A 26,843-nucleotide genomic window follows, 5' to 3' on the forward strand; every position below is an offset into this window, starting at 1 on the left:
TTAACAACCACAAGTTTCGTAGTGATGGGAAAATATGTGGAAAGCTTTTCATTGGGTGGGGGTGGGGGTGGGGGTGGGGGTGGGGGTGGGGGCTGCAGTTAGCGCAAAGTCCACTCTGGAAAGTAATTTCAGCTTTTAGAAAACATAAGAGGTTTACATGGTAGAGCGCGCTTTGCATGCCAGCGGTACTGGGATCGATGCCCGGCCTTTCCAAACAACTTTTACTGCAATTAGCGCACGGTTCACATTTATATAGTAGTTTTAGGCTTTAGATAAAATAAGGAAGTTTGTTGTTTTTAGAATCACAGGCCAACCAATATATATATATTTTTTCACTCAGAACTTTCTTATCAGCAGGCCTTAGGCTAGAATGTTGTCCTTAATACATACCACATAACACAACAAGGGGAGCTAGCTCAGATGGTAGAGCGCTCGCTTAGCATGCGAGAGGTACCGGGATCGATGCCCGGGTTCTCCAAGTAGTACATTATTTTTGATCGTGTTGCACACCGTTGCAAGAAAGCCTACTTGTCCAAACCGTTCACCAAATGCAATGTTTATAATGACTGAAAATCCAGGTACATAGGTGTGCAGCACCACATCCTATTTTCCTTAACAGCCACAAGTTCCGTCTTAGTCATATTGGGATACGTGGAAAGCTCTTGATGGGGGGCTAGCTCACATGGTAGAACGCTCGCTTTGCATGCGAGAGGCACTGGGATCGATGCCCGGGCTCTCCAAACAACATTTACTGCAATGAGCTCAAAGTTCTCTTTTGAATAGTAGTTTCAGCTTGTAGAAACATAAACAAGTTTATTTTGAAATTTCACCGGCCAATGTATTTTCGCTGATATCTTTGTTTTCAGCAGGTCTTAGGCTAGATGTTGTTCTTAATACATACTACATTAACAAACAAGCGGAGCCACAAGGAGACAGGTAGTGATGAGGCTGCGAGTGACGCCCCTTGGCCTTGCTAGGCATCCGTGCCAGCTGCCGGCATAGACAGGTCCACATTTTGATGCTCAACCTATGTCAAGATTTTTATGGCCTCTTTTTAACAGGCTGGGCCAGGCATGCACCAAAGCTTATTGGCCACGGAATGTTTGGGACTGAGCTACAGCGCTAAACTTTAACATTGTCGCATACTGGAAATAATGGGGATATGGGGCCATTTTGCTGAACAGCCACAAGTTTCGTCGTACTGATATGAAGAGATTTTAAAAGGTTCTCATGGTGTTTAAGGGGAGAGGGGGGGGGGGGGCGTCGTAGTTTACATGGTAGAGCGCGCTTTGGATGCAAGCGGTACCGGGATCGATGCCCGGCCTTTCCAAACAACTTTTATTGGAATAAGCTCAAAGTTCACTTTTAGATAGTAGTTTCAAGCTTTAGAAAACATAAGAGGGTTTTTCTAGATTTGCAGGCCAAGCAATATATATATAATTTTCCACTCATTCTTTTTCTCTTAGCAGGCCTTAGGCTAGAAGGTTGTCCTTAATGTACACTACATACCCCAGCAAGTGGAGCTAGCTCAAATGGTAGAGCGCTCGCTTAGCATGCGAGATGTACCGGTATCGATGCCCGGGTTCTTCAAGTAGTACACTGTTTTTGATCGTGTTGCACACCGTTTCAAGAAAGCCTACTCGTCCAAACTATTCACCAATTGTGATGTTTATAATTACTGAGAAGCCAGGTACTTCAGCGTGCACCACCACATCCTATTTTCCTTAACAGCCACAAGTTTCGTCTTAGTCATATGGGGATACGTAGAAAATTCTTCATGGGGGGCTAGCTCACATGGTAGAGCGCTCGCTTTGCATGCGAGAGGTACCGGGATCGATGCCCGGGCTCTCCAAACAACATTTACTGCAATAAGCTCAAATTTCTCTTTTAAATAGTAGTTTCAGCTTTTAGAAACATAAGCAAGTTTATTTTGAAATTTCACCGGCAAATATATTTTCGCTGATAGCTGTCTTATCAGCAGGTGTTAGCCTAGATGTTCTTCTGAATATATACCACTTCAGCCAACACGAGGAACCAGTTCAGATGGTAGATCGATCGCTTAGATTAGGGAAGTCAGTGCTGACAGCCGAGGTGATCGGACGTGTTTACAGCATAGTCCGGAGCATAACATTGGTTGTTGTTGTAGTTCTGCTGAATAATTGTAACTGGGGTTTCCTGGTTTTTCCAGGAGCCACGATGATCACACCCGGGGGCTATGGGCCACAAGGAAGGGGAAGAAAGTATTAAAAGGAATTTTCACTTATTGTTGATATTGGAGACACCGCGAAAATTTCTGCCGAGAAAGTGATTCGAGTCGTGGAGGAGGTGTGTTGGACATGAACGCCTTACTCGTCTGTGTACCTAAAGGAGCTGTAAAATACGAGCTAACACCAGTAGACAAAGCATCTAGTGATTTGCTGGGTGATGGACGTGAAATTGACGGTCAGTTCTGTGCGTGTACGGGTGTGACACAGAGAGTTCTTGTCGTGTCGTTTTTACATCAATCTGCATATGTGGATAAAGATGAAATAGTGAAGAAACTGGAGGAATTTGGCGTAGAAATCTTTTCAGATAATAAAAGAAGGTTTTATCCTGGCACCAAAGAGAATGACGGCACAAGGTACCATCTCTACCATACGCCTCGAAAGTTTCATCTGGAGACAGTGCGGATTTTTTCAGAATTGTTCACGATAATGAGCAGAAGGTGTGTTCATTGTGTTTGGCAAAGGACCATATATTTCGTCAGTGCCCAGACTTTAGGTGCTACACATGCGTAGAGCAAGGACATGTAGCCCGTGCATGCCATGCGGACAGATCTAATGGGTGTCACCAATATGGGAGGAAGTGCTATTGTTTATTGTGTGTTCAAAGGACTATAGCTGTGACACGAACTCCGGACTTTGCATGTGAGCGCTGTGGTCTGGAATACTGCGAGTGTGCAGAGCCGGAAAGCCTTCAGTCAGTGCCCCCTTCGACTGCCAACCTAAAGTCACAGTGGCGTGGACCATAATAAAAGAGTGCAAATGGAAAGGGAGGCGAGTGGTAGGCTAGACCAGAGCATGCTCGACAGTACCCCCAAGCAATGGTACGGTAGATGAATGTAAAAACAGGTGATTTTCAAATTGACCGACGGAAGCCAGCAAACAGACGGGTGGTCAGTTGTCACGAACAAGAGGACTCGAGATGTGCGACTACAAGGAATAAGAAGTCCACAGAATGGAAAGTCAGTTGGCCGGAATATCGACGGTGAAACTACTGTGGGGGCGGCCTCAGTCATAGGAGAAATGACGCAAGACACAGGTGAGAACGAGCGCACCTTGGTTTGCTCGCAGTCTTCTGAGAGTTTGTTACAGCCTTCTACATCTGCAAGGCGACGAACAAACCTATGCCGAATTTGTCTTGTGCAAGAAGAAATGTGCCTAACAACAAGCCGAACAATAGAGCGCAATAAAATAACTTTCTTTCTCATAATGGTGCTGATTACGTTACTCAACTGTAATGGTTTAGGAGCTGAAAATCAGTTCGAACGCCTGTATAACGGACTGAATGGAGATATAATTTGCCTGCAAGAAACTCACTTCGATGATGAAATCGTAAGTAAAGTACAACGGTCAATTGAAGGCAAAGTCTACGCCAATAGCTCGCTAACTGCACAAAAAGGGTTGCCAAATGGTAAGTCCAGGAGGCAATTACAAGAGTTCATGTCAAGGCATAATCTAGTTGATATTTGGCGTGAAAGAAAACCCGGAAGAGTAATGCTTACGTAGCACAGAACTGTTGAAAATGCTTTGCGCCAGAGCCGCATGGATCACGTTAATCTCCAGGGAAATTGTTGTCAGTTGTAAACCTGTATATATGAATAATACATCCTTTAGTCACCATGCTGTACTCTGTACTATATGAAGTGTGATTTTTCACCGGTTGAAATCGGTCCTGGTCTGTATTGTCTTAACGATAGGTTGCTGGAAGATGATGAATTTTGCACCAAGGTGAGACGATGTATAAATGAGCAGTTAACATGTCCATTATATTTTATTTCTTTATTTGACTGGTGTTTTACGCCGTACTCAAGAATATTTCACTTATACGACGGCGGCCAGCATTATGGTGGGTGGAAACCGGGCAGAGCCCGGGGGAAACCCACGACCATCCGCAGGTTGAGAGGAAGCCAGCATGAGCTGGACGTGAGCTCACAGCGACCGCATTGGTGGGAGGCTCCTGGGTCATTACGCTGCGCTAGCGCGCTAAACAACTGATCCCCGGAGGCCCCTTGTGAGTTTGTATGATAAGGCGTCTAAGGCAAAAGTAAATATTGATAAGTGACAGATATTACCTACGTGTACAGACTGCCAGGATCGTACAATTGAGGGTATTCCCGTGGTTAATCACAGTATCTGTGTACTAGGTTTTCAGATCGGGCCTGATTAAACAGCATGTTATGTAGAAAACTGGAACAAAGGCATAAACAAAGTCAAGTCTATGCTACACCTATGGGAACAAACGGGACTATCGCTAAATGGGAGAGTCGCAGTTATTACAACTTTATTGATATCTAGATTGTGGTATTGAATGGCTGTTTGTGGCGGTTCCAGAGAAATGTATTAATGATCTTGAAGCCGTATGTGTAGATTTTCTGTGGTCTCAGCGGTGACATCTGATAGCACATGGAGTTGTTGTTAACTCTTTTAAAAAACGGTGGCTTAAATATGCCAGACACTGCAACCAAGGTTTCGCCTCAAAATGTTGGGTCGTTTTTTAAATCAGAATTATTGAGCAGTGTTGAAAGAGTTTTTTCCCCCCATATTTTCTGTCAAAATGGTATTCCTTGTCAGAGACGTATTCTATAAATAATTGCTTGATGTCTTACCAGAGAGTTACAAGGAGTTCTTTTTACCATGGACAAAAGTATGACTTGAACTGTGTATTGAGAGCCGGGAACAGGTCCCCAGCCAACTGTTATTTTTAAATGCCAATATGAAGCTTAATGGTAGGCGTTTGTTTTATAAACTGTTTATCAAATCCAAGCTGCTTTGTGTGCGGGATTTTTTTTATATGAATGCATTCCCGGTTTCCTGCCAGAGGTAGCTATCAGAAAAATTGTGTCAGAGACATTCCCTGAGGCTGACCTTGCACAGATAAACACCATACACAGAATGATTAAAGAGACTATTCCATCGCGATGATTCACAATAGTAGATGACAATGCTACTGCTTGTACATCAAGTAGAAATATTTGCCGCGAACCAAAACTAAATATTAAGGGACGTAGTACGCCAGTTTCAGTCTTGAAAAACAAGCAATTTTATAAGCTACTTTCATAGAAACGTAGGTAGAGTCTGCCTCAGTTCGGCACTGGTTAAGGGTTTTAGTAACATTGAAGTCGATCATTTATGGAGTTGTATTTTATTACCTGGAAAGGGGCCTGATTGTACTCTGCTGGATTGTAAAATTTGTCATAATTCTGTGTATACAATAGAGATGCTTTTCAAAATAGGGTATGTGGATAGCTATCTGTGTCTTCTTTGTGAAACGCATATGGAATAAGTTTTTCACTTAATGATCCATTGTCCTGTGTTAACCCAATTTATAAAATATGTTGGTGATATTACTGAAACTTTGCTCAGACAAATGCCTATGAGTGTCAGTTTTGAATGTATGTTGCTCTTTGGGTACCCATTGCGACATGCAAAACGGTGTTTTCATTTTCTAAACATTGTCCAAAGCTCTGCTGGACTAGCTATATGGAAACAGAGGGTTTTGTGACTAGTTAACAAACGGATCCTATGTGTTGAAAAAAATTTTCAAAGCTCTTCTTTACAGTAAAGTTAAAGAGGCACACGTTTACCATAACAACAAGAGTAAGATATCCAACTTAACTGCAAAATATATCTAATACAAACCATTTTTTTAAATAAATGACAGGTCAGGTCTTTCGATAAATACATATAGTATGTATACCCAGGCAAGTGTGGTAATATATATGCTTGATCTATGTGTATAATTTTTGTGTGTATATTTTGATATATCCCTCTTCCATGGCTATATCTGTGATATTCTTATTTTTTTAACCATAGCCACGATTTTAGATATACACAAACCTGTATTTCTGTACGAACAGAAATACTGATTTTTTCAAAAGAAAAAAAAATAATAAAGAGTGCTAGATTAACATGCAAGGGGTGCCGGACCGGGTTGTCCAAACAACTTTTCCAGCAATTAGTGCAAAGTATAGTGTTGAATCCTAGTTTCAGCTTTTAGAAAACAAAAGGAATTTTATTTTGAAATTTCACAGGCCAATAGATTTTCGCTGATACCTGTGTTTTTAGCAGATATGAGGCGATATGTTGTGCTTAATAGACTACATTAACCAACAAGGGGAGCTAACTCAGATGGTAGAGCGCTTCCCTTAGCATACCTCCCTTAGAGGTATCTGATGCCCGGGTTCTCGGGTAGGTAAAGTTTTTCTGATCGTTTTCCACACCGCTTCAAGTGAGTTTATCCGTCCATCCTATACACCAAATATTTAAGAAAGATTATTTCTTAACAACCACAAGTTTCGTCGCAGTGATGGGAGAATATGTGGAAAGCTTTTCATTGGGTGGGATGTGGGGGTGGGGGCTGCAGTTAGCGCAAAGTCCACTCTGGAAAGTAATTTTTTATATAGTAGTTTCAGGCTTTAGATAACATAAGGAAGTTTGTTGTTTTTAGAATCACAGGCCAACCAATATATATATATTTTTTCACTCAGAACTTTCTTATCAGCAGACCTTAGGCTAGAATGTTGTCCTTAATACATAGCACATCAAACAACACGGGGAGCTAGATCAGATGGTAGAGCGCTCGCTTAGCATGCGAGAGGTACCGGGATCGATGCCCGGGTTCTCCAAGTAGCAGATTGTTTTTGATCGTGTTGCACACCGTTTCAAGAAAGCCTACTCGTCCAAACCATTCACCAATTCTGATGTTTATAATGACTGAGAAGCCAGGTACATAAGTGTGCAGCACCACATCCTATTTTTCTTAACAGCCACAAGGTTCGTCTTACTCATATGGGGATACGTGGAAAATTCTTCATGGGGGGGCTAGCTCACATGGTAGAGCGCTCGCTTTGCATTTGAGAGATACCCGGATCGTTGCCCGGGCTCTCCAAACAACATTTACTGCAATCAGGGCAAAGTTCTCTTTTGAATAGTAGTTTCAGCTTGTAGAAACATGAGGAAATTTGTTTTGAAATTTCACCGACCAATATATTTTCGCTGATACCTGTCTTATCAGCAGGTGTTAGGCTAGATGTTCTCCTGAATACATACCACTTCAGCCAACACGAGGAACCAGTTCAGATGGTAGATCGATCGCTTAGATTAGGGAAGTCAGTGCTGACAGCCGAGGTGATCGGACGTGTTTACAGCATAGTCCGGAGCATAACATTGGTTGTTGTTGTAGTTCTGCTGAATAATTGCAACTGGGGGTTCCTGGTTTTTTCCAGGAGCCACGATGATCACACCCGGGGGCTGTGGGCCACAAGGAAGGGGAAGAAAGTACTAAAAGGAATTTTCACTTATTGTTGATATTGGAGACACCGCGAAAATTTCTGCCGAGAAAGTGATTCGAGTCGTGGAGGAAGTGTTTGGACATGAACGCCTTACTCGTCTGTGTACCTAAAGGAGCTGTAAAATACGAGCTAACACCAGTAGACAAAGCATCTAGTGATTTGCTGGGTGATGGACGTAAAATTGACGGTCAGTTCTGTGCGTGTACGGGTGTGACACAGAGAGTTCTTGTCGTGTCGTTTTTACATCAATCTGCATATGTGGATAAAGATGAAATAGTGAAGAAACTGGAGGAATTTGGCGTAGAAATCTTTTCAGATAATAAAAGAAGGTTTTATCCTGGCACCAAAGAGAATGACGGCACAAGGTACCATCTCTACCATACGCCTCGAAAGTTTCATCTGGAGACAGTGCGGATTTTTTCAGAGTTGTTCGCGATAATCAGAAGAAGGTGTGTTCATTGTGTTTGGCAAAGGACCATATATTTCGTCAGTGCCCGGACTTTAGGTGCTACACATGCGTAGAGCAAGGACATGTACCCCGTGCATGCCATGCGGACAGATCTAATGGGTGTCACCAATATGGGAGGAAGTGCTATTGTTTATTGTGTGTTCAAAGGACTATAGCTGTGACACGAACTCCGGACTTTGCATGTGAGCGCTGTGGTCTGGAATACTGCGAGTGTGCAGAGACGGAAAGCCTTCAGTCAGTGCCCCCTTCGACTGCCAACCTAAAGTCACAGTGGCGTGGACCATAATGAAAGCGTGCAAATGGAAAGGGAGGGGAGTGGTAGGCTAGACCAGAGCATGCTCGACAGTACCCCCAAGCAATGGTACGGTAGACGAATGTAAAAACAGGTGATTTTCAAATTGACTGATGGAAGCCAGCAAACAGGCGGGTGGTCAGTTGTCACGAACAAGAGGACTCGAGATGTGCGACTACAAGGAATAAGAAGTCCACAGAATGGAAAGTCAGTTGGCCGGAATATCGACGGTGAAACTACTGTGGGGGCGGCCTCAGCCATAGGAGAAATGACGCAAGACACAGGTGAGAACGAGCGCACCTTGGTTTGCTCGCAGTCTTCTGAGAGTTTGTTACAGCCTTCTACATCTGCAAGGCGACGAATAAACCTGTGCCGAATTTGTCTTGTGCAAGAAGAAAGGTGCCTAACAACAAGCCGAACAATAGAGCGCAATAAAATAACTTTCTTTCTCATAATGGTGCTGATTACGTTACTCAACTGTAATGGTTTAGGAGCTGAAAATAAGTTCGAACGCCTGTATAACGGACTGAATGGAGATATAATTTGCCTGCAAGAAACTCACTTCGATGATGAAATCGTAAGTAAAGTACAACGGTCAATTGAAGGCAAAGTCTACGCCAGTAGCTCGCTAACTGCACAAAAGGGGTTGCCATTATTATTACCAATTCCCTTATAGACAAAGTTATGGGTGTAACATCTGATAATGAGGGACGAATAATTCACTTGATTTTGGAGATAGAAGACAAAATGATAGATATGGTACATGTTTACGTTCCTAATAGTATAGCAGAGCGATATGATTTTTTAAAGAAGTGGATATATTTCTTACAGGGAATTTTAAAATATTCGTTCGGGATTGCAGTGTGGTTTTCCAGTCAAGAGATAGGGCATCTAAGCGCCTCGAAAATGGTAAGTCCAGGAGGCAATTACAAGAGTTCATGTCAAGGCATAATCTAGTTGATATTTGGCGTGAAAGAAAACCCGGAAGAGTAATGCTTACGTGGCACAGAACTGTTGAAAATGCTTTGCGCCAGAGCCGCGTGGATCACGTTAATCTCCAGGGAAATTGTTGTCAGTTGTAAACCTGTATATATGAATAATACATCCTTTAGTCACCATGCTGTACTCTGTACTATATGAAGTGTGATTTTTCACTGGTTGAAATCGGTCCTGGTCTGTATTGTCTTAACGATAGGTTACTGGAAGATGATGAATTTTGCACCAAGGTGAGACGATGTATAAATGAGCAGTTAACATGTCCATTATATTTTCTTTCTTTATTTGACTGGTGTTTTACGCCGTACTCAAGAATATTTCACTTATACGACGGCGGCCAGCATTATGGTGGGTGGAAACCGGGCAGAGCCCGGGGGAAACCCACGACCATCCGCAGGTTGAGAGGAAGCCAGCATGAGCTGGACGTGAGCTCACAGCGACCGCATTGGTGGGAGGCTCCTAGGTCATTACGCTGCGCTAGCGCGCTAAACAACTGATCCCCGGAGGCCCCTTGTGAGTTTGTATGATAAGGCGTCTAAGGCAAAAGTAAATATTGATAAGTGACAGATATTACCTACGTGTACAGACTGCCAGGATCGTACAATTGAGGGTATTCCCGTGGTTAATCACAGTATCTGTGTACTAGGTTTTCAGATCGGGCCTGATTAAACAGCATGTTATGTAGAAAACTGGAACAAAGGCATAAACAAAGTCAAGTCTGTGCTACACCTATGGGAACAAACGGGACTATCGCTAAATGGGAGAGTCGCAGTTATTACAACTTTATTGATATCTAGATTGTGGTATTGTATGGCTGTTTGTGCCGGTTCCAGAGAAATGTATTAATGATCTTGAAGCCGTATGTGTAGATTTTCTGTGGTCTCAGCGGTGACATCTGATAGCACATGGAGTTGTTGTTAACTCTTTTAAAAAACGGTGGCTTAAATATGCCAGACACTGCAACCAAGGTTTCGCCTCAAAATGTTGGGTCGTTTTTTTAATCAGAATTATCGAGCAGTGTTGAAAGAGTTTTTTTCCCCCATATTTTCTGTCAAAATGGTATTCCTTGTCAGAGACGTATTCTATAAATAATTGCTTGATGTCTTACCAGAGTGTTACAAGGAGTTCTTTTTACCATGGACAAAAGTATGACTTGAACTGTGTATTGAGAGCCGGGAACAGGTACCCAGCCAACTGTTATTTTTTAATGCCAATAGGCGTTTGTTTTATAAACTGTTTATCAAATCCAAGCTGCTTTGTGTGCGGGATTTTTTTATATGAATGCATTCCCGGATTCCTGCCAGAGGTAGCTATCAGAAAAATTGTGTCAGAGACATTCCCTGAGGCTGACCTTGCACAGATAAACACCATACACAGAATGATTAAAGAGACTATTCCACCGCGATGATTCACAGTAGTAGATGACAATGGTACTGCTTGTACATCAAGTAGAAGAAGGGACGTAGTACGCCAGTTTCAGTCTTGAAAAACAAGCAATTTTATAAGCTACTTTCATAGAAAGGTAGGTAGAGTCTGCCTCAGTTCGACACTGGTTAAGGGTTTTAGTAACATTGAAGTCGATCATTTATGGAGTTGTATTTTATTACCTGGAAAGGGGCCTGATTGTACTCTGCTGGATTGTAAAATTTGTCATAATTCTGTGTATACAGTAGAGATCCTTTTCAAAATAGGGTATGTGAATAGCTATTTGTGTCTTCTTTGTGAAACGGATATGGAATAAGTTTTTCACTTAATAATCCATTGTCCTGTGTTAACCCAATTTATAAAATATGTTGGTGATATTACTAAAACTTTGCTCAGACAAATGCCTATGAGTGTCAGTTTTGAATGTATGTTGCTCTTTGGGTACCCATTGCGACATGCAAAACGGTGTTTTCATTTTCTAAACATTGTCCAAAGCTCTGCTGGACTAGCTATATGGAAACAGAGGGTTTTGTGACAAGTTAACAAACGGATCCTGTGTGTTGAAAAAAATTGTCACAGCTCTTCTTTACAGTAAAGTTAAAGAGGCACACGTTTACCATAACAACAAGAGTAAGATATCCAACTTAATTGCAAAATATATCTAACACAAACCATTTTTTAAAATAAATGACACAGATGATGTTCAGGTCTTTCGATAAATACATATAGTATGTATACCCATGCAAGTGTGGTAATATACATGTATATGCTTGATCTATGTGTATAATTTTTGTGTGTATATTTTGATATATCCCTCTTCCATGGCTATATCTGTGATATTCTTATTTTTTTAACCATTGCCACGATTTTGGATATGCACAATCCTGTATTTCTGTACGAACAGAAATACTGATTTTTTCAAAAGAAAAAAAAATAATAAAGAGTGCTAGATTAACATGCGGGGGTACCGGACCGGGTTGTCCAAACAACTTTTCCAGCAATTAGTGCAAAGTATAGTGTTGAATCCTAGTTTCAGCTTTTAGAAAACAAAAGGAATTTTATTTTGAAATTTCACAGGCCAATAGATTTTCGCTGATACCTGTGTTTTTAGCAGATATGAGGCTAGATGTTGTGCTTAATAGACTACATGGACACAGACCCCCATTACAACTTCCGTTTTTCGGTAGGGACGATTGTAGTTCTGTGAATTTTAGGGTATAAAGTCTTTTTTTGCTCCCAGGCGTCCATTTTTGGTGCACAGGTGCATGCTTGGTATTAAAATGCTGGAAACTGTCTAAACTTTGAGGAGGTATGAGCTTTATTGATGAAAGTTTGAAATTCTGGGCGAGAGGACACAAGGTGTGAGGTAGTGATGAGGCTGCGAGTGACGTCCCCTTGGCGTTGCTAGGCACGCCTCCCAGCTGCCGGCATGGAAAGGTCCAGATTTTGACGGTCAACCTATGTCAAGATTTTTATGGCTTCTTTCTCACAGGCTGGGCCAGGTATGCACCAAAGCTTAATGGCCACGGAATGTTTGGGACTGAGCTACAGCGCTAGACGTTAACATTGTCGCTTATGGAAAATTAATGGGGGTCCGAGGCCTGTACTGACGAAGTCACCAAAATGTGAAAAATGTCACCATGCGCTTAGATTTCGCAGCAGCCTGGTAATTTTTGGTGGGTATGTCTGTGATGTGTTTTGCATTGATTGGGCCGTTTCATAGCTTCTTGGGGCTATTTACGTTTTGAAAATATCCATTTTGATGAAAAATCGGTAAAATGCTGTTCAGCGTAGGATAGCATGTGTATAGGCATCCTGAAATGAACAACATGCAACGTTCTAGTATTCCTACGCTTGAAAATGGAGACGTTCAGAGCAGAAATTGCTGCAAAAATTGAAAGTTTCAGTGTTTATAGTGAAAACGGAGCCTGTCGAGTGTGGACTGCACCATTGACGAGGGATGGTCGATATGGTCTTGCCTCCTACAAAGACCCCGTCACACATCGATGGAAGAAGAAACACATCATTAGACTTGTTTATATGGCCAGACAGGGGCTGTCACATTTAGATCCCAAGCTTGATTGTTCACACGTGTGCCACAACACACGCTGTGTAAATGTGGACCACATAAGCTTGGAACCGCATTGTGTTAACAATAACAGGCAGCGCTGCTGTCTCGGCCATGGGCAGTATGCAAGGTGCATGTTGCATTTAAGACTGAGCAGGTTGGTTTCCCCTCATTAAAAATAATAAATAACAGATTGTTTTAGATTTTGCTCAATTTCTGTTATCATTTTTTAATTTCTTTCATAAGCAACAACAGCAGTGACAAATTATATACAAAATTGGCGGTTACAAATATCTAGTGTATGTGTGATCTGTTTGGGTGTTGTCCAGTTGTCCCTTGGCATAGTCAGTTTTTTCTTCTGGATTTGAAAGCCTGTACTCAATGTGCTCTCGAAGTTTTCTGGCTGTATTGCGGAGTGATCTCCCCTTAACTGTCTGTCGCTTCTTATAAACCTTGTGGTACTGGTTCACCCTTTCAATCTGTTGTACTGTTCTCTCGCTCCTAGGTGAAATACTGGCGCCGACAGCTTGGAGTTTGGCAGCCGTGGACTTGTCCTGGCCATTGTTAAGTCTGTGGATTGTGGACGCCGCCCTTCCCTCCATATTTCTGCTGTAGTTTACATTCTTGGGCAAGGAGACGCTGAGTGATCTGTTGACAGCTTCGCACTTTTGAGTGCTGGTGTTCATCCGGAGACTAGTGACGGCTGTCTCGCTTAACCTCATGTGCAGTACTTCGGTCAATAGTTTCCTGTCGTTGTCATCCATGTTAAAAGGGCAGAGTTTACTGGTGGATAAAAACAGGGACCTCTCCCACCAGCTGCTGGTTTCCCCTCCGGAGCAAACCACACTGTTCCTGCGGCATTTGGAACAGTCCCCACCGTAACACCTGACCGTTGCATCCACAACCCTGGGTAGGCAAGTTTTTATTTTCCTCATGTCACCAATGTGCTCTGACATAAGTTGAGAAAATATCAAGCTACACCTGGCCTTAACATCCTGACTCAACACCTTCTGTGCTTTCTTCCTGGCTTCCCTCGTTCGGCCCTGTCCTTCAAACATGGCATCGCTGAACTTAGCCTGGTTACATTTCTTGAACTGGGATCTACCAAGGTGCGTGGGGTCTGCTAACCGTTCGACCTCCCACAGTGGCTCGACCAGTCGGATGCCGTCCTCCACTCCCTTGACTGACCTGGAGTCGCCGTCTGTGGTTACATGTTTGGCTAAAACACCTTGCCTCGCCAATCCCTCGCCAATCTCGTTCCCCATATTATACTCGGACCAGGGGGCATGTGGGTTTGTGTTCGCTGTGCACTCCTCGTGTCCTCCAGGGCACTTTACTTGGAAGCCTTTTCCTCTTAGCCAGGAGCCAGTCCAACACAATTTATTCTTCAGTGCTGCGGAGACAATGTATTGCTTGTCTGTTGATGTCTCCACAGCCAGGGAAATTGCTTGTGAAGCATTCTGGCCCGGTTTCTTGGGACTGGTTATGGTAATGCTGTTGTAGCGAGTGTCTGTGGCCAGATCTATTGTGCTGTCATCCTCTCCTCTTTGCCTTTTGTATGCCTTTACCTCTTCCACCTTATTTGCCATATCCTCTCTGTTCAGCTTTGCGATTGCAGATGCGACATGGTTTGCAGTGCGATGCATGTTCCTACGAGTGGCAGGCGGCACGTCCATCGCTGCAAATAGAAGTCTGGCTCGGGTGTTCCCCATTGGTGTGTCCTGGAGGCCTACTTGAAGAGCTCGGTTCACCGCCGCAGCTTTTTGGCCAGGTCTGTTACATTCTACCTCTTTGTAGAATTTGTGGAAGCCAGATACATAGTCACAGTCACAGCACTTAAAACTGAACGCCCAGGCTAAACCCCACTTTTTCTCTGCAGCTATCTCTAACCTAGGCAGTGGACAGTGGTCCTTGGTCTCACTGTGCTCAAGCATAACTTTGTTCCATATACACACCATTTTCTGTATATCTATGAGTCGCATTCCTTCAGCAGCCCATTCCCGCTCTTGTGTATCTCTGTCTGATCCAGCCGTGGAATCTACCTTGCACCGTCTTGGCCGCTGTATTCTCTTTGTGTCAGGCTGGTGTGTTCTTACAGCCTCCTGATTGGGCTGGAAATCTGTGTCCATCAAGGAACACCCAGGCACAGGATTCAGCATGTCTGTAACTGCTGACAGGTTATTTGAGCGATCCTGGGCCTTTCCAGCTTGAAATCTAGACTGTTTCCTCTTTCTGTCTCCCTTCATGGTGTTTTGGGGTAGATTGTTTGCCTTGTTAACTGTCAGACTGACCAATATAGGTGTACTTGGTGGCTGCCTGATTGGAAATGTTAAATTCATATTTTTCCTCTCTGTTTATATATTGTAGATGCCAATGTGACACCCTTTGATGTTACTGTGCAGAGTAATAACCTGCTGTGAGACAACAGCAATGGTGCAGGGAGGTTTTTGCATGGTGAGCTGGTCAGCCAATCAGCAGTCATGGGGGAGGAGGGCAGGGGGGGGGGGGGGGGGGGGGGTGCCTGGCTGGGTGGTCTTTTAAAGGGTTTCATCATGTTATTCAGTGGGGAACTGGGATACTAGTCTTTTCTTAAGTCCTGTCCACTAAAAAAGTGCCTGTGAGTAGGTCTTCATCACTTTGAGGCATTATTCTTGCTTTGATTTTGGTCACAAATGATTGTTCCGAAATCGTGACAATCCGCTTTGATACCCCCTACCACACTGTCAGTCAATTTTTTTCACATAGTTGCTGAAGTAAATGTCTTATATTTTGACATTTAATTATCAGATAAATTGCCTATATTTTGATGTATGCTTTGACACTTTTGGCTTGTAACTTTGATATTTAAAGCTGCTCTGAGTAGAAAAGTCTTCTTAAAAATGTATATTTCTCTAAATGGTTGCTTTTGAAAAGTCTAAAGTGCTCTGTCAATGTGATTTTTTTAACTTTTCTTGCAGATAAACATCTTGTCTTTCCAAAACAGTTGACCTGATGGAGATATCTCGAACGGTATATGCACTGCAAAGCTTCAAAGTTTACCCTTCAGAGTTTTTTCACCCTGGAAAAAAGACACATGTCCAAGATGGGGGTACCCCAACTTGAATTCATTCAACTCCAAAGTTTCTGCATGTATCAAGCCCTAATTTTGCCTGTGAGGTTCAGAAGTGTCAGGAATTCTGTGGTGCAAAAATTATTGATTTTGAAAAAAGGTGGCTGGTGTGATAGGACACAGACCCCCATTACAACTTCCGTTTTTCGGTAGGGACGATTGTAGTTCTGTGAATTTTAGGGTATAAAGTCTTTTTTTGCTCCCAGGCGTCCATTTTTGGTGCACAGGTGCATGCTTGGTATTAAAATGCTGGAAACTGTCTAAACTTTGAGGAGGTATGAGCTTTATTGATGAAAGTTTGAAATTCTGGGCGAGAGGACACAAGGTGTGAGGTAGTGATGAGGCTGCGAGTGACGTCCCCTTGGCGTTGCTAGGCACGCCTCCCAGCTGCCGGCATGGAAAGGTCCAGATTTTGACGGTCAACCTATGTCAAGATTTTTATGGCTTCTTTCTCACAGGCTGGGCCAGGTATGCACCAAAGCTTAATGGCCACGGAATGTTTGGGACTGAGCTACAGCGCTAGACGTTAACATTGTCGCTTATGGAAAATTAATGGGGGTCCGAGGCCACATTAACCAACAAGGGGAGCTAACTCAGATGGTAGAGCGCTCCCTTAGCATACCTCCCTTAGAGGTATCTGATGCCCGGGTTCTCGGGTAGGTAAAGTTTTTCTGATCGTTTTCCACACCGTTTCAAGTGAGTTTATCCGTCCATCCTATACACCAAATGTTTAAGAAAGATTATTTCTTAACAACCACAAGTTTCGTCGTAGTGATGGGAAAATATGTGGAAAGCTTTTCATTGGGTGGGGGTGGGGGTGGGGACTGCAGTTAGCGCAAAGTCCACTCTGGAAAGTAATTTCAGCTTTTAGAAAACATAAGAGGTTTACATGGTAGAGCGCGCTTTGCATGCCAGCGGTACCGGGATCGATGCCCGGCCTTTCCAAACAACTTTTACTGCAATTAGCGCAAGGTTCACTTTTATATAGTAGTTTCAGGCTTTAGATAACATAAGGAAGTTTGTTGTTTTAGAATCACAGGCCAACCTATATATATATATTTTTTCACTCAGAACTTTCTTATCAGCAGGCCTTAGGCTAGAATGTTTGTCCTTAATACATGCCACATAACACAACACGGGGAGCTAGCTCAGATGGTAGAGCGCTCGCTTAGCATGCGAGAGGTACCGGGATCGATGCCCGGGTTCTCCAAGTAGTACATTATTTTTGATCGTGTTGCACACCGTTTCAAAAAAGCCTACTCGTCCAAACCATTCACCGATTGTGATGTTTATAATGACTGAGAAGCCAGGTAGGCTACATAAGTGTGCAGCACCACACCCTATTTCCTTAACAGCCACAAGTTTCGTCTTAGTCATATGGGGATACGTGGAAAGGGCTACATGTGTCTAGCTCACATGTTAGAGCGCTCGCTTTGTATGCGAGAGATACCCGGATCGTTGCCCGGGCTCTCCGAACAACATTTACTGCAATCAGCGCAAATTTAACTTTTGAATAGTAGTTTCAGCTTGTAGAAACAGCTTGAGGAAATTTGTTTTGAAATTTCACCAGCCAATACATTTTCGCTGATATCTGTGTTTATAGCAGGTCTAGGCTAAATGTTGTTCTTAATACATACTACATCAAGAAACTAAGGGAGCCACAAGGAGACATGTTTACTTGGTAGAAACGCGCGTTTTACATGCGAACCCGGCTATTCCAATTAAGTTTTACTGCAATTAGCGCAAAGTTTACTTTCATATAGTAGGTTCAGCCTTTAGAAAACATAAGGAATTTACCAGCGGTACCAGCGGGTACCGGGATCGATGCCCGGCCTTTCCAAACAACTTTTACTGCAGTTAGCGTAAAGTTCACTTTCAGATAGTAGGTTTAGGCTTTAGAAACATAAGGCATTTTTTTTTTTTAGATTCACAAACCAACCAATATGTATATATTTTCACTCATACCTTTCATATCAACAGGCCTTAGGCTAGAGTGTTGTCCTTAATACATACTACATAAAACAACAAGGGGAGCTAGCTCAGATTGTAGAGCGCTCGCTTAGCCTGCGAGAGGTACCGGGATGTATGCCCGGGTTCTCCAAGTAGTACATTGTTTTTGATCGTGTTGCACACCGTTTCAAGAAAGCCTACTTGTCCTAACCGTTCACCAAATGCAATGTTTATAATGACTGAAAATCCAGGTACATAGGTGTGCAGCACCACATCCTATTTTCCTTAACAGCCACAAGATTCGTCTTAGTCATATGGGGATACGTGGAAAATTCTTCATGGGGGGCTAGCTCACATGGTAGAGCGCTCGCTTTGCATGCGAGAGGTACCGGGATCGATGCCCGGGCTCTCCAAACAACATTTACTGCAATAAGCTCAAAGTTCTCTTTTGAATAGTAGTTTCAGCTTGTAGAAACATAAGCAAGTTTATTTTGAAATTTCACCGGCCAATATATTTTCGCTGATATCTGTGTTTTCAGCAGTTCTTAGGGTAGATGTTGTTCTTAATACATACTACATCAACAAACAAGGGGAGCCACAAGGAGACAGGTAGTGATGAGGCTGCGAGTGATGCCCATTGGCCTTGCTAGGCATCCCTCCCAGCTGCCGGCATAGACAGGTCCACATTTTGATGCTCAACCTATGTCAAGATTTTTATGGCCTCTTTCTAACAGGTTGGGCCAGGCATGCACCAAAGCTTATTGGCCACGGAATGTTTGGCACTGAGCTACAGCGCTAAACTTTAACATTGTCGCATATTGGAAATAATGAGGATATGGGGCCATTTTGCTGAACAGCCACAAGTTTCGTCGTACTGATATGAAGAGATTTTAAAAGGTTCTCATGGTGGTTTGGGTGAGGAGGGGGGCGTCGTAGTTTACATGGTAGAGCGGGCTTTGCATGCAAGCGGTACCGGGATCGATGCGCGGCATTTCCAAACAACTTTTACTGCAATAAGTTCAAAGTTCACTTTTAGATAGTAGTTTCAGGCTTTAGAAAACATAAGAGGGTTTTTTTTAGATTCGCAGGCCAAGCAATATATATATATTTTTTCGCTCATTCATTTTCTATTAGCAGGCCTTAGGCTAGAAGGTTGTCCTTAATGTATACTACATACTCCAGCAAGGGGAGCTAGCTCAAATGGTAGAGCGCTCGCTTAGCATGCGAGAGGTACCGGGATCGATGCCCGGGTTCTCCAAGTAGTACATTGTTTTTGATCGTGTTGCACACCGTTTCAAGAAAGCCTACTCGTCCAAACCATTCACCAATTCTGATGTTTATAATGACTGAGAAGCCAGGTACATAAGTGTGCAGCACCACATCCTATTTTCCTTAACAGCCACAAGATTCGTCTTACTCATATGGGGATACGTGGAAAATTCTTCACCGGGGGGCTAGCTCACATGGTAGAGCGCTCGCTTTGCATGCGAGAGGTACCGGGATCGATGCCCGGGCTCTCCAAACAACATTTACTGCAATAAGCTCAAAGTTCTCATTTGAATAGTAGTTTCAGCTTGTAGAAACATAAGCAAGTTTATTTTGAAATTTCACCGGCCAATATATTTTCGCTGATACCTGTGTTTTCAGCAGGTCTTAGGCTAGATGTTGTTCTTAATACATACTACATCAACAAACAAGGGGAGCCACAAGGAGACACAAGGAGACAGGTAGTGATGAGGCTGCGAGTGACGTCCCCTTGGCCTTGCTAGGCATCCCTCCCAGCTGCCGGCATAGACAGGTCCACATTTTGATGCTCAACCTATCTCAAGATTTTTATGGCCTCTTTCTAACAGGCTGGGCCAGGCATGCACCAAAGCTTATTGGCCACGGAATGTTTGGGACTAAGCTACAGCGCTAAACTTTAACATTGTCGCATATTGGAAATAATGAGGATATGGGGCCATTTTGCTGAACAGCCACAAGTTTCGTCGTACTGATATGAAGAGATTTTAAAAGGTTCTCATGATGGTTTGGGGGAGGAGGGGGCGTCGTAGTTTACATGGTAGAGCGCGCTTTGCATGCAAGCGGTACCGGGATCTATGCGCGGCATTTCCAAACAACTTTTACTGCAATAAGCTCAAAGTTCACTTTTAGATAGTAGTTTCAGGCTTTAGAAAACATAATAAAAACACCGTTTCAAGAAAGCCTACTCGTCCCAACCATTCACCAATTCTGATGTTTATAATGACTGAGAAGTCAGGTACATAGGTGTGCAGCACCACATCCTATTTTCCTTAACAGCCACAAGATTCGTCTTAGTCATATGGGGATACGTGGAAAATTCTTCATGGGGGGCTAGCTCACATGGTAGAGCGCTCGCTTTGCATGCGAGAGGTACCGGGATCGAGCCCGGGCTCTCCAAACAACATTTACTGCAATAAGCTCAAAGTTCTCTTTTGAATAGTAGTTTCAGCTTGTAGAAACATAAGCAAGTTTATTTTGAAATTTCACCGGCCAATATATTTTCGCTGATACCTGTGTTTTCAGCAGGTCTTAGGCTAGATGTTGTTCTTAATACATACTACATCAACAAACAAGGGGAGCCACAAGGAGACACAAGGAGACAGGTAGTGATGAGGCTGCGAGTGACGTCCCCTTGGCCTTGCTAGGCATCCCTCCCAGCTGCCGGCATAGACAGGTCCAGATTTTGATGCTCAACCTATGTCAAGATTTTTATGGCCTCTTTCTAACAAGCTGGGCATTTCTACTTGCATATTTCTACTTGCTCAGCTCGATAGAAGGTATAGGTATGTCTGGACGCGGTAAAGGAGGCAAAGGTCAACTTAACCCCCTTTCTTGTACAGGCGTTCATTGAGAGTGGTTTTCATAGTGTTGTATATTTGATATTTTTTGGATTTATTTGTGATAGCTTTTGGTCTTGTAAATTCTAAATTAATAATACACGTTTGTTGCTTAGTATTGGGCTTTTTGACAACAATTTTTTTTTTTTTTTTTTTTTTGGCTGATAAGCAGTCACACCTGATATTAGAAATATAGTTAATCCATAGAAAAAAGTTCTATAATTGATTGTATATATAGTAATATATAGTGTATATAGTAATATATAGTGTATAATAGTAATATCGTTAGTATTATATAGTAGCATAGGGCTATAAGTCACTATACTTTAGGTATAGTGTACAATTGTGGGATAGGAAATCCTATACTTACCCTGTCTCTTCCACACCTAACAGAGCGCCTTTCGTCTTTTCTCCCTGGCTCGGAGCAGCTCCCGAGCAACTTCTGCTATTTTTAACTGTCGTCTTGTAGTAACTCCCCTGTGCATACACCACTATAGTCATTAGTTACAGCCATGGATGACGCAGAAGGAGACGACATGGAAGTCGTGGAAACGCGATCCACTACAAAACGAACGCGCGATTTTTCAACAGATAGAAGCTCCCAGGAAGGGAAGAAAGCAAAGCAGGTGGGTCAGAAGCAGGGAAATAACAATAACAATGTTGTAATTTCATCTATGGGGGGCTTACCCGTCACTGGGTGGAACCCAATTAAATTTGGTCAGAGTTTACAACAAACAATTGACAATGTAAAACAAGTAAAGAAAATTAACGGTAAAGACCTAATGATTGTTTGTAATAGTGCCACTCAAGTCAAAAAGGCACTCAGCATAACAACGCTGATGGGAAGAGATGTCTCCTGCAGGCTGCACTCCAATATCACCCTTTCACGTGGGGTGATTTATGGGTTAGGGGAAGACATCACTGAAGAAGAAGTACAACAAGCACTGAAAAAATACAAAGTAACGAAAGCACAGCGTCTGACTAAAGGGAAGGAAAAAACTAAAACCAAATGTATGTTGTTATATTTTAATTCGGATGCACTACCGGAAGAAGTTTCTCTCGGTTACGAAATATTTCCTGTCAAGCAATATGTTCCACCCGCCATACGTTGCTTCAAATGTCAGTCCTTTGGGCATATTTCAGGGGAATGTAGGGGACGCCAGCGATGCCCAAGATGTGGCGGCCCCCATACATTTGATGAATGCCACAACCTGGATCGCCCCAAATGTGTCAACTGCGGGTCCCTGAGCCATAGCTCGGCGTATATGGGTTGCCCATATAGAAAGCAGGTATGTAAAGCGCAGTTCATAAAGGTTACCAAGAAAATTTCTTTTTCTGATGCTTTAAAATCAGTACGTGAAAAAGATAACCCCCATAGAATTTACCCAGAGGGGTCAAATGAGCGAGCTCTAACAGAAGGGCCGGTAGTAGATACCCCCCCCCCCCCTCTGAACAGCCCCATTCTATTACGATTACACCCGTCAAGCCAATCCTTAGGACCATAGCTACTCAAACCCCACGTGGTGAACCCACTCAGACAGACGATATGTCTTTCACAATGGCCACAAGGCTTATCGCCATCTTTTCGGAAATACTAATAAAAGTCTTCGAAATCGAAGACCCTAAGAGTTTGGTACAAGTAGTGTTTAGCATCGCTCAGAGTCGTCTTGGCTCTGAGGCTGTTGATTTTAAAAGACTGAACAATATTCTATTTACTGTGTCCTCGGATGATGAACATTCATAATGTATCCTTTATATAATATAAATATATATTCCTATCTTGTTTTACCTTTTTTATCAATGACTTTTAACATGTTACATCAGAATATTTGCGGTCTTGGCGCTCATGGAGAGGAATTCAAGTGTTATATTCAAAATCTTAAGCCCGCTCCTCATGTTATATGTCTTCAAGAAACTTTTTTAAAGCCACATATGGATTTTACTTACCCTGGGTATTTTATAGGTAGAATGGATAGGGATACAGACGGGAGAGGGGCCTGGCCATGCTTCTAAAAGACGGCCTATCATTTTCAGAACTAAAGTTACCTCCCTTTAACAGTATTGAGGCACAATGTTTTAATATTGCTACGAGGTCTGGTGCACCCACAAGTGTTGTTAATATATACAATCCTTCTAGTCATATTGATAGAAAAGATTTTGATACTCTTATGTCTTATATTAATAGCACTTATATATTGTGTGGGGATTTTAACGCTTACGGACCCTTATGGGGTAGCATTACAACGAATTTCAATGGAAGGGTAATGACTGCTCTAGTTAATGATTATGAAATGTGTGTTTTAAATGATGGGACGGGCACTCGTGTAGATCCTCATTCTGGTAATCTGTCTCACTTAGACCTTACTCTTTGCTCAGCAGATATAGGTCTGTCTTTTAATTGGTTCGTAGATACCATAAGCCCTTGTCCTAGCGACCACTTACCAGTTCTAGTCACCTGTAATATAGACCACCATGTGAATCCTGTAGGCCAGCCTCCCAGATGGTGTGTGAAAAGGGCAAACTGGGATGTATACAAAGAAGAATGTTTGAGGTCTTTTTCTCAGGATGTGTATAATAATGATGTTGATATTTTTGCAGATAATGTACTTAATGCCATTGATGTGGCTGCACAAAAATGCATTCCAAAATCCTCCGGTAAGGTGTCTAGTAAAATACCTGTTCCTTGGTGGAACGACGATTGTTCTAATGCTATAAAAAATCGGAAACGTTTAAAAAATCGTGCAAAACGCACTCGCCTATACCAAGACATTGTTTTATTTAAACGAGCTAAAGCTGTAGCACAGCGGGTGATTAAAACAGCTCAGAGAGATCACTGGCGACAATACTGTTCGAATTTATCTGAAAATACAAATACCAAAGAAGTCTGGAATAAAATAAACTCGATTAAAGGTAAAAGAAAATCAAATAACACCCCAACTATTGTTCATAATAATAGTAATTATGTTACTAATATTGACAAAGCCAATATTGTGGCAGACAGTTTCTCTTTCGTTTCCAGTTCAAACAATTATTCTCCTGAGTTTATATCCCATAAGGAAAATATTGAAGAAATGCATCCTTTTAATAATATTCTTTTTGATGACATGCCAATTAACAATGATTTTTCTTTACTAGAATTAAAGCAGGCCTTATCCCCATGTTCGGATTCGTCACCGGGTGAGGATACTATTACGTACTCCATGTTGTACAATTTGCCATATCACTGTATGACTATATTACTATTGCTCTACAATGCTGTTTGGTCCAGTATGAAACTCCCTGCTAAATGGAAAACGGCAATTGTTGTGCCCGTTGCTAAACCAGGTAAGGATCCCTCGTTCACATCTTCGTACAGGCCTATAGCCCTCACGTCCTGTCTCTGCAAGGTCATGGAGCGTATGATAAATTCTAGATTGATGTGGTTTTTGGAGAAACACAATATACTTAGTCCAGTACAGAGCGGTTTTAGAAACAAACGTTGTACTACTGACCATGTGGTTAATTTAGAAACCTCCATCAGACACTCTTTTAAATATAAAGATTATCTACTTGCCGTGTTTCTCGATATAGAAAAAGTGTACGATATGGTTTGGAGGACTGGGGTGTTAATTAAGCTGCGTAATATTGGCATTGGTGGGAAAATGTTGGGTTTTTTAAAAGATTTCCTGTCCGGACGTTTTATTAAAGTTCGAGTGGGACAGAGTTATTCTCGCATGGTTCCGGTGGAGAATAGGGTTCCCCAGGGAAGTGTCTTATCTCCCACTTTATTTAATGTAGCCATAAATGACTTACCCAATGCCATATCCCCTAAATTAAATTGCACGCTTTTCGCTGATGATAAATCCATGTGGTTTTGCTCTAGGTCCCTTGCCTCTTGTGTCAAGCATATTCAGCAAGGTCTAGATGATATAATGAAATGGAGCCGGGACTGGGGGTTTAAGTTTTCTTCTGTTAAAACAGAAGCTGTTGTGTTTACACGGCGCCATACTGGTAATGTTTGTCTAACCCTTAATAACTCGACGATCAAAATCTCCTCTTCTTTTAAGTATCTCGGGGTTATATTCGATAATAGGCTTACTTGGGGTAGACATATTGACTATTTGATAGCAAGATGTGATAAAGTTCTAAATTTAATGAGGTGTGTATCGGGCAAATTTTGGGGGGCTGAGAAAAAATCATTACTACTGCTATATCGCTCTCTCATCCGTGCCAAACTTGATTATTGTTGTGAAGCCTATGATTCTGCTTGCATTACGCTTAAAGAAAAATTAGATTCTGTTCAGTGCGCAGCGCTGCGGATATGTACAGGAGGCATGCGCACCACACCACTTAACGTTCTACAGGTATTCTGTAACGAGTGGCCATTGTCTATCCGTCGGCGCCTGCGCACCCTTAAGTTCTTTTTCAGGCTCAAATGTTCGGTTAATAATGCTTCGTCTCGTTTGCTCGAACCTTCCTTTTATGACAACTTGCATGACTTAAATAGTTATGCTGGGTTACCATTTAGTTTGAGATCAAAGAACATATCTTCGTTTTTAGATTGTGATAATGTTGCTTTGCAGTCATCCCGTGTTCCTGATTTCCCCACATGGAATCTAGAACCTCCCTATATTTCGACTACTCTGAACGATGATAGAAAAAAATCTGATAATCCGAATGTTTCCTTACTATGTGCTACGGAATATATACATACAAGCCTATCCCAGTACTTGCAGGTATACACTGATGCCCCCAAGTGTCCAGACAGCAACAGAGTTGGTGCAGCTTTTTGTGTTCCAGAGTTAAAATATTCCAAATCCTTTAGATTATCCAATTTTGTCTCAGTATTTACAGCAGAACTTACAGCTATCATCTGTGCTCTTCAGTTTATCCTCGACCTAAAACCTTCCAGGGCTGTTATACTTACCGATTCTTTATCTTCCTTGCAGGCCATGTCAAATTATGTCTGGTATAATTCTTCATCACTTGTGTTTGAAATACTACATTTATGCACCACTCTTCGTTACCAGGGCGTCTCTGTGAGTTTTGACTGGGTACCAGCTCATGTCGGTATTGTGGGGAACGAAATGGCAGACTCCCTGGCGAAGAGAGCTTTATCCTTTTTAGATATATCCATACACGTTCCCTTAAACATTAATGAAATTATGAGTCATGTCGCACCTAAGTTTGTGGATATTTGGCAGCGGCAGTGGGATGAAGCTAATAAGGGGAGGTTTTTTCACGAGTATAATCGTTCTGTCTTGTTAAATTCGCCAATATCATTACGTTCCCGACGAGATGAAACGCTAGTTTTCCGCCTTATTTCTGGACATGTACCTACAAATACCTATTTATTCAGAATGAATCTGCACCCATCTGGGTTATGTGACATATGCCTAGTTAACGATGATATCGCTCATCTCTTATTTACGTGTACCCGGCACTCTAAGGCTCGCCGTGTTCTTTACCGGGACTTACGCTCCATTGGCCTTCGGCATTTTACGTTAGCATCTGTTTTAAATCCTAAAGCGAACCGAAATAAGACTTTCCAGGCCCTGGCCAATTTTCTTAGCAGATGTCGTCGTTTTTAATAATCCGTTTTTTTTTTTTTTTGTTTTTTTTTTGTTTTTTTTTTTTTAATGTTAACATGTTTGGATCGGCCTATCTGTTGCTTTTAAAGTGGTTGTTGTCGTTTTTTTTACCCGAACAGAAGTTAAATGAGCTGACGCTTCTACTGTTTTTTTGTCCATTGTGTGTATTGTGTATGTATACTATTCAGCTCTTCCTGTACTATACTCTGTGTCCTGTATATGTTATAACATCTTGAGTGTTCTAACGCCCACCTTTCCAAAAATCTCTCTTTAACCCATGTACCTGCCCATCTTGTACTGTAAATATGGATTGTATAACTACATTAAGAAACGGTCATCATAGTGAATAATGACCCTCTGCAAACACTTTTTTTTTCTTCTTTTAGTCATGACCCAAAGCTTATTGGCCACGGAATGTTTGGGACTGAACTACAGCGCTAAACTTTAACATTGTCGCGTATTGGAAATAATGGGGATCTGGGGCCATTTTGCTGAACAGCCACAAGTTTCGTCGTACTGATTATGAGAGATTTTAAAAGGTTCTCATGATG

The 26,843-nt window shown here is 42.3% G+C and overlaps 1 long non-coding RNA gene and 6 other non-coding genes across 7 annotated transcripts; all 7 read left to right on the forward strand.

The window, feature by feature from the left end:
• Positions 1-405: 405 nt before the first annotated feature.
• Positions 406-478, forward strand: Trnaa-agc (transfer RNA alanine (anticodon AGC)). The gene has a single exon. It is a non-coding gene; the product is annotated as a tRNA-Ala (tRNA).
• Positions 479-1,779: 1,301 nt separating this feature from the next.
• Trnaa-ugc (transfer RNA alanine (anticodon UGC)) lies at positions 1,780-1,852 on the forward strand. Its single transcript has one exon. It is a non-coding gene; the product is annotated as a tRNA-Ala (tRNA).
• Positions 1,853-13,523: 11,671 nt separating this feature from the next.
• Positions 13,524-16,465, forward strand: LOC135480731 (uncharacterized). Its single transcript, XR_010445956.1, has 3 exons — positions 13,524-13,712; positions 15,170-15,256; positions 15,760-16,465. It is a non-coding gene; the product is annotated as an uncharacterized LOC135480731 (long non-coding RNA).
• A 583-nt stretch (positions 16,466-17,048) lies between these two features.
• Trnaa-agc (transfer RNA alanine (anticodon AGC)) lies at positions 17,049-17,121 on the forward strand. The gene has a single exon. It is a non-coding gene; the product is annotated as a tRNA-Ala (tRNA).
• A 1,080-nt stretch (positions 17,122-18,201) lies between these two features.
• On the forward strand, positions 18,202-18,274 carry Trnaa-ugc (transfer RNA alanine (anticodon UGC)). Its single transcript has one exon. It is a non-coding gene; the product is annotated as a tRNA-Ala (tRNA).
• Positions 18,275-19,046: 772 nt separating this feature from the next.
• Positions 19,047-19,119, forward strand: Trnaa-agc (transfer RNA alanine (anticodon AGC)). Its single transcript has one exon. It is a non-coding gene; the product is annotated as a tRNA-Ala (tRNA).
• A 190-nt stretch (positions 19,120-19,309) lies between these two features.
• On the forward strand, positions 19,310-19,382 carry Trnaa-ugc (transfer RNA alanine (anticodon UGC)). The gene has a single exon. It is a non-coding gene; the product is annotated as a tRNA-Ala (tRNA).
• The last annotated feature ends 7,461 nt before the right edge of the window (positions 19,383-26,843 follow it).

This window comes from Liolophura sinensis, chromosome 13, assembly GCF_032854445.1.
Source record: "Liolophura sinensis isolate JHLJ2023 chromosome 13, CUHK_Ljap_v2, whole genome shotgun sequence".
NCBI classification, from domain to species: Eukaryota; Metazoa; Mollusca; class Polyplacophora; order Chitonida; family Chitonidae; genus Liolophura; species Liolophura sinensis.